Source organism: Ascaphus truei, chromosome 20 (genome assembly GCF_040206685.1).
Source record: "Ascaphus truei isolate aAscTru1 chromosome 20, aAscTru1.hap1, whole genome shotgun sequence".
Classification (NCBI taxonomy): Eukaryota; Metazoa; Chordata; class Amphibia; order Anura; family Ascaphidae; genus Ascaphus; species Ascaphus truei.
The window spans coordinates 28099065-28107565 of NC_134502.1; positions in this window are offsets into that span (position 1 = coordinate 28099065).

The window sequence follows — 8501 nt, forward strand, 5'->3', positions numbered from 1 at the left end:
TTATCCCATCACAGGGAAGCACCGCTGACCCTATTATCTTATAAGATCCCCCTGTGTGAGACGCCCCCTTATCCCATCACCGGGAGGCACCGCTGACCCTATTATCTTATAGGAACCCCCTGTGTGTGAGACGCCCCCTTATCCCATCACAGGGAGGCGCCGCTGACCCTATTATCTTATAGGAATCCCCTGTGTGAGACGCCCCCTTATCCCATCACCGGGAGGCACCGCTGACCCTATTATCTTATAGGTATCCCCCCTGTGTGAGACGCCCTCTTATCCCATTAGGTGGAGCCACCGCTAACCCTATAATCTTATAGGAATCCCCTGTGTGAGACGTCCCCTTATCCCATCACAGGGAGGCACCGCTGACCCTATAATCTTATAGGTATCCCCTATGTGAGACGCCCTCTTATCCCATCACAGAGAGGCACCGCTAACCCTATTATCTTATAGGGAACCCCTGTGTGAGACGCCCTCTTATCCCATTAGGTGGAGGCACCGCTAACCCTATAATCTTATAGGTATCCCCTGTGTGACACACCCCCTTATCCCACCACAGAGAGGCACCGCTGACCCTATTAGCTTATAGGATTCCCCCGTGTGAGACGCCCCCTTATCCCATCACAGGGAGGCACCGTTAACCCTATTATCTTATAGGAACCCCCCGTGTGAGACGCCCCCTTATCCCATCACAGGGAGGCACCGCTGACCCTATTATCTTATAGGAACCCCCTTTGTGTGAGACGCCCTCTTATCCCATCACAGGGAGGCACCGCTGACCCTATTACCTTATAGGGACCCCTGTGTGTGAGACGCCCCCTTATCCCATCACAGGGGGGCACCGCTGACCCTATTATCTTATAGGAACCCCCTGTGTGAGACGCCCTCTTATCCCATCACAGGGAGGCGCCGCTGACCCTATTATCTTATAGGAACCCCCTGTGTGAGACACCCCCTTATCCCATCACAGGGAGGCACCGCTGACCCTATTATCTTATAGGTACCCCCTGTGTGAGACGCCCTCTTATCCCATCACAGGGAGGCACCGCTGACCCTATTATCTTATAGGTACCCCCTGTGTGAGACGCCCTCTTATCCCATCACAGGGAGGCACCGCTGACCCTATTATCTTATAGGTATCCCCTGTGTGAGACGCCCTCTTATCCCATCACAGGGAGGCACCGCTGACCCTATTATCTTATAGGAAACCCCTGTGTGAGACGCCCTCTTATCCCATCACAGGGAGGCGCCGCTGACCCTATTATCTTATAGGAACCCCCTGTGTGAGACGCCCTCTTATCCCATCACAGGGAGGCACCGCTGACCCTATTATCTTATAGGAATCCCCTGTGTGAGACACCCCCTTATCCCATCACTGGGAGGCACCGCTAACCCTATTATCTTATAGGAATCCCGTGTGTGTGAGACGCCCCCTTATCCCATCACAGGGAGGCACCGCTGACCCTATTATCTTATAGGAACCCCGTGTGCGAGACGCCCCCTTATCCCATCACAGGGAGGCACCGCTGACCCTATTATCTTATAGGAATCCCCTGTGTGAGACGCCCCTGTATCCCATCACAGGGAGGCACCGCTGACCCTATTATCTTATAGGAACCCCCTGTGTGAGACGCCCTCTTATCCCATCACAGGGAGGCACCGCTAACCCTATTATCTTATAGGAATCCCGTGTGTGTGAGACGCCCCCTTATCCCATCACAGGGAGGCACCGCTGACCCTATTATCTTATAGGAACCCCGTGTGCGAGACGCCCCCTTATCCCATCACAGGGAGGCACCGCTGACCCTATTATCTTATAGGAATCCCCTGTGTGAGACGCCCCTTTATCCCATCACAGGGAGGCACCGCTGACCCTATTATCTTATAGGAACCCCCTGTGTGAGACGCCCCCTTATCCCATCACAGGGAGGCACCGCTGACCCTATTATCTTATATGAATCCCCTGTGTGAGACGCCCTCTTATCCCATCACAGGGAGGCACCGCTAACCCTATTATCTTATAGGAATCCCGTGTGTGTGAGACGCCCCCTTATCCCATCACAGGGAGGCACCGCTGACCCTATTATCTTATAGGAACCCCGTGTGCGAGACGCCCCCTTATCCCATCACAGGGAGGCACCGCTGACCCTATTATCTTATAGGAATCCCCTGTGTGAGACGCCCCTTTATCCCATCACAGGGAGGCACCGCTGACCCTATTATCTTATAGGAACCCCCTGTGTGAGACGCCCCCTTATCCCATCACAGGGAGGCACCGCTGACCCTATTATCTTATATGAATCCCCTGTGTGAGACGCCCTCTTATCCCATCACAGGGAGGCGCCGCTGACCCTATAATCTTATAGGAACCCCCTGTGTGAGACACCCCCTTATCCCATCACAGGGAGGCGCCGCTGACCCTATTATCTTATAGGAACCCCCTGTGTGAGACACCCCCTTATCCCATCACAGGGAGGCACCGCTGACCCTATTATCTTATAGGTACCCCCTGTGTGAGACGCCCTCTTATCCCATCACAGGGAGGCACCGCTGACCCTATTATCTTATAGGAATCCCCTGTGTGAGACGCCCCCTTATCCCATCACAGGGAGGCACCGCTGACCCTATTATCTTATAGGAATCCCCTGTGTGAGACGCCCCCTTATCCCATCACAGGGAGGCCCTGCTGACCCTATTATCTTATAGGAATCCCCTGTATGAGACGCCCCCTTATCCCATCACAGGGAGGCACCGCTGACCCTATTATCTTATAGGAACCCCGTGTGTGAGACGCCCCCTTATCCCATCACAGGGAGGCACCGCTGACCCTATTATCTTATAGGAACCCCCTGTGTGAGACGCCCCCTTATCCCATCACAGGGAGGCACCGCTGACCCTATTATCTTATAGGAACCCCCTGTGTGAGACGCCCCCTTATCCCATCACAGGGAGGCACCGCTGACCCTATTATCTTATAGGAACCCCCTGTGTGAGACGCCCCCTTATCCCATCACAGGGAGGCACCGCTGACCCTATTATCTTATAGGAACCCCCTGTGTGAGACGCCCCCTTATCCCATCACAGGGAGGCACCGCTGACCCTATTATCTTATAGGAACCCCCTGTGTGAGACACCCTCTTATCCCATCACAGGGAGGCGCCGCTGACCCTATTATCTTATAGGGATCCCCTGTGTGAGACACCCTCTTATCCCATCACAGGGAGGCACCGCTGACCCTATTATCTTATAGGAACCCCCTGTGTGAGACACCCTCTTATCCCATCACAGGGAGGCACCGCTGACCCTATTATCTTATAGGAACCCCCTGTGTGAGACGCCCCCTTATCCCATCACAGGGAGGCACCGCTGACCCTATTATCTTATAGGAACCCCCTGTGTGAGACGCCCCCTTATCCCATCACAGGGAGGCACCGCTGACCCTATTATCTTATAGGAACCCCCTGTGTGAGACGCCCCCTTATCCCATCACAGGGAGGCACCGTTGACCCTATTATCTTATAGGAACCCCCTGTGTGAGACGCCCCCTTATCCCATCACAGGGAGGCACCGCTGACCCTATTATCTTATAGGAACCCCCTGTGTGAGACGCCCCCTTATCCCATCACAGGGAGGCACCGCTGACCCTATTATCTTATAGGAACCCCCTGTGTGAGACGCCCCCTTATCCCATCACAGGGAGGCACCGCTGACCCTATTATCTTATAGGAACCCCCTGTGTGAGACGCCCCCTTATCCCATCACAGGGAGGCACCGCTGACCCTATTATCTTATAGGAACCCCCTGTGTGAGACGCCCCCTTATCCCATCACAGGGAGACACCGCTGACCCTATTATCTTATAGGAACCCCCTGTGTGAGACGCCCCCTTATCCCATCACAGGGAGGCACCGCTGACCCTATTATCTTATAGGGACCCCCTGTGTGAGACGCCCCCTTATCCCATCACAGGGAGACACCGCTGACCCTATTATCTTATAGGAATCCCCTGTGTGAGACGCCCCCTTATCCCATCACAGGGAGGCACTGCTGACCCTATTATCTTATAGGGACCCCCTGTGTGAGACGCCCCCTTATCCCATCACAGGGAGACACCGCTGACCCTATTATCTTATAGGGATCCCCTGTGTGAGACGCCCCTTATCCCATCACAGGGAGGCACCGCTGACCCTATTATCTTATAGGAACCCCCTGTGTGAGACGCCCCCTTATCCCATCACAGGGAGGCACCGCTGACCCTATTATCTTATAGGAACCCCCTGTGTGAGACGCCCCCTTATCCCATCACAGGGAGGCACCGCTGACCCTATTATCTTATAGGAACCCCCTGTGTGAGACGCCCCCTTATCCCATCACAGGGAGGCACCGCTGACCCTATTATCTTATAGGAACCCCCTGTGTGAGACACCCTCTTATCCCATCACAGGGAGGCGCCGCTGACCCTATTATCTTATAGGGATCCCCTGTGTGAGACACCCTCTTATCCCATCACAGGGAGGCACCGCTGACCCTATTATCTTATAGGAACCCCCTGTGTGAGACACCCTCTTATCCCATCACAGGGAGGCACCGCTGACCCTATTATCTTATAGGAACCCCCTGTGTGAGACGCCCCCTTATCCCATCACAGGGAGGCACCGCTGACCCTATTATCTTATAGGAACCCCCTGTGTGAGACGCCCCCTTATCCCATCACAGGGAGGCACCGCTGACCCTATTATCTTATAGGAACCCCCTGTGTGAGACGCCCCCTTATCCCATCACAGGGAGGCACCGTTGACCCTATTATCTTATAGGAACCCCCTGTGTGAGACGCCCCCTTATCCCATCACAGGGAGCACCGCTGACCCTATTATCTTATAGGAACCCCCTGTGTGAGACGCCCCCTTATCCCATCACAGGGAGGCACCGCTGACCCTATTATCTTATAGGAACCCCCTGTGTGAGACGCCCCCTTATCCCATCACAGGGAGGCACCGCTGACCCTATTATCTTATAGGAACCCCCTGTGTGAGACGCCCCCTTATCCCATCACAGGGAGGCACCGCTGACCCTATTATCTTATAGGAACCCCCTGTGTGAGACGCCCCCTTATCCCATCACAGGGAGACACCGCTGACCCTATTATCTTATAGGAACCCCTGTGTGAGACGCCCCCTTATCCCATCACAGGGAGGCACCGCTGACCCTATTATCTTATAGGGACCCCCTGTGTGAGACGCCCCCTTATCCCATCACAGGGAGACACCGCTGACCCTATTATCTTATAGGAATCCCCTGTGTGAGACGCCCCCTTATCCCATCACAGGGAGGCACTGCTGACCCTATTATCTTATAGGGACCCCCTGTGTGAGACGCCCCCTTATCCCATCACAGGGAGACACCGCTGACCCTATTATCTTATAGGGATCCCCTGTGTGAGACGCCCCCTTATCCCATCACAGGGAGGCACCGCTGACCCTATTATCTTATAGGAACCCCCTGTGTGAGACGCCCCCTTATCCCATCACAGGGAGGCACCGCTGACCCTATTATCTTATAGGAACCCCCTGTGTGGGACGATCTCTTAGGCCGCGCTTATAATGCACGCGGCGGAGCGACGTCGCTTTCGCGAAAACCCGACGCCGGCAAAATTTGATTTTTTTTGATTTTTCAAGGGCCGTCGCGTCACGTGACGGCCCTTGAACCAATCAAATTGCGGGAATCCCGCGATGCCGCCGACCGGCGATACATAACTTTCAGGTGACGTCACCCGTTGTGTCGCCGTCGGTGGCACTATAGGCAAAGCCTTACCCTCTAATCTCTCCCCCCTTCTCCTCTCCCCCCTTCTCCTCCTCTTCCCCCTTCTCCTCTCCTCCCCTCCCCCTTCTCCCCTCTCTCCCTTCTCCCTCCCCCATCTCTTCTCCCCCCCTCTCTTCTCCCCCCCCCTTTCTTCCCCCCCTTTCTTCTCCCCCCCTTTCCTCCCCCCCTTTCTTCTCCCCCCCTTTCTTCTCCCCCCTCTCTTCTCCATCCCCCCTCTCTTCTCCATCCCCCCTCTCTTCTCCATCCCCCCTCTTCTCCATCCCCCTTCTCTCTCTCTCCCCCCTTCTCTCTCTCTCCCCCTCTCTCTCTCTCTCTCCCCCCCTTCTCTCTCTCTCTGCCCCCCTTCTCTCTCTCTCTGCCCCCCTTCTCTCTCTCTCTCCCCCCCTTCTTTCTCTCTCTCTCCCCCCCTTCTTTCTCTCTCTCTCCCCCCCTTCTTTCTCTCTCTCTCCCCCCCTTCTTTCTCTCTCTCTCCCCGCCTTCTCTCTCTCTCTCCCCCCCCTTCCCTCTCTCTCTCCCCCCCTTCCCTCTCTCTCTCCCCCCCTTCTCTCTCTCTCTCCCCCCCTTCTCTCTCTCCCCCCCCTTCTCTCTCTCTCCCCCCCCTTCTCTCTCTCTCCCCCCCCCCCTTCTCTCTCTCCCCCCCCTTCTCTCTCTCCCCCCCCCTTCTCTCTCTCTCTCCCCCCCCTTCTCTCTCTCTCTCCCCCCTTCTCTCTCTCTCTCTCCCCCCTTCTCTCTCTCTCTCTCCCCCCCTTCCCTCTCTCTCCCCCCTTCTCTCTCTCTCCCCCCCCTTCTCTCTCTCTCCCCCCCCTTCTCTCTCTCTCCCTCCCCCCTTCTCTCTCTCTCTCCCTCCCCCCTTCTCTCTCTCTCTCTCCCCCCCTTCTCTCTCTCTCTCTCCCTCCCCCCTTCTCTCTCTCTCCCTCCCCCCCTTCTCTCTCTCTCTCCCTCCCCCCCTTCTCTCTCTCTCTCTCTCTCTCTCTCCCTCCCCCCTTCTCTCTCTCTCTCTCCCCCCTTCTCTCCCTCCCTCCCCCCTTCTCTCCCTCCCTCCCCCCTCTCTCTCCCTCCCCCCTCTCTCTCCCTCCCCCTTCTCTCTCTCTCCCCCCCCTTCTCTCTCTCTCTCTCCCCCCCTTCTCTCTCTCTCTCTCCCCCCTTCTCTCTCTCTCCCCCCCTTCTCTCTCTCTCCCCCCCCCTTCTCTCTCTCTCCCTCCCCCCTTCTCTCTCTCTCTCCCTCTCCCCTTCTCTCTCTCTCTCTCTCCCCCCCTTCTCTCTCTCTCTCCCTCCCCCCCTTCTCTCTCTCTCTCCCTCCCCCCCTTCTCTCTCTCTCTCCCTCCCCCCCTTCTCTCTCTCTCTCTCCCTCCCCCCCTTCTCTCTCTCTCTCTCCCTCCCCCCCTTCTCTCCCTCCCACCCCCCTTCTCTCCCTCCCTCCCCCCCCCCTTCTCTCCCTCCCTCCCCCCTCTCTCTCCCTCCCCCCTCTCTCTCCCTCCCCCCTCTCTCTCCCTCCCTTCTCTCTCTCTCTCTCCCCCCCTTCTCTCTCTCTCTCCCCCCCCTTCTCTCTCTCTCCCCCCCCCCCTTCTCTCCCCTCCCCCCTCTCAGATCTCCTCATATATCACCTGGCTGCGCGGGCGTGCCGCCCGGGAGGCCGTGCAGACGGAGTATGAGCGCTTGGCTCTGGAGAGGAAGAAGCAGCGAGAGACTGAGAGCCCGGCGCCTATCGAGGTGAGACCCTCCGTGTCTGGGGGAGGCGGGGGGGGGGGGGGGACCCACCCGGGGCTGAACGGCACTATTTCTAGCTCTGGAGACCGCCCGGGTCCTGAGATAATCAGCGGTTTAGTTACGGGGGTCCCCGCGTGGCCATTGCATCGGCCGTCCAATAGGAAGCTGTGATATCGGTGCCCCGCCCCCCGTAGCAGCGCAGCTTCCTATTGGCCAGCCGGACCCAGGAGATTTGGGGGCCATTTTTATTTCTGGAAACGCCGCCAAGTAACTGGCGTCCCCCGGCGTCCTGGTGTCCCCCGGCGTCCTGGTGTCCCCCGGCGTCCTGGTGTCCCCCGGCGTCCTGGCGTCCCCCGGCGTCCTGGTGTCCCCCGGCGAGCACATCGCTGTATAAATAACGTCATTATTACAGTTATTATTGTCTGACTGTCTCTCTCTCCCTCACCCCCCCCTCTCTCACAACCCCTCTCTCTCACAACCCCTCTCTCTCTCTCCCAACCCCTCTCTCTCTCTCACAACCCCTCTCTCTCTCTCACAACCCCTCTCTCTCTCTCACCCCCCTCTCTCTCACACCACCTCTCTCTCTCACCCCCCTCTCTCTCTCACCCCCCTTCTCTCTCTCTCTCACCCCCCTTCTCTCTCTCTCTCACCCCCCTTCTCTCTCTCTCTCACCCCCCTTCTCTCTCTCTCTCACCCCCCTTCTCTCTCTCACCCCCCTCTCTCTCTCTCTCACCCCCTCTCTCACCCCCCCCCCTCTCTCTCTCGCCCCCTCTCTCTCACACCCCCTCTCTCTCTCGCCCCCTCTCTCACACCCCCTCTCTCTCTCGCCCCCTCTCTCACACCCCCTCTCTCTCTCGCCCCCTCTCTCACACCCCCTCTCTCTCTCACCCCCCTCTCTCTCTCTCTCTCACCCCCCTTCTCTCTCTCATCCCCCCCTCTCTCTATCTCACCCCCCCCTCTCTCTCTCTCACC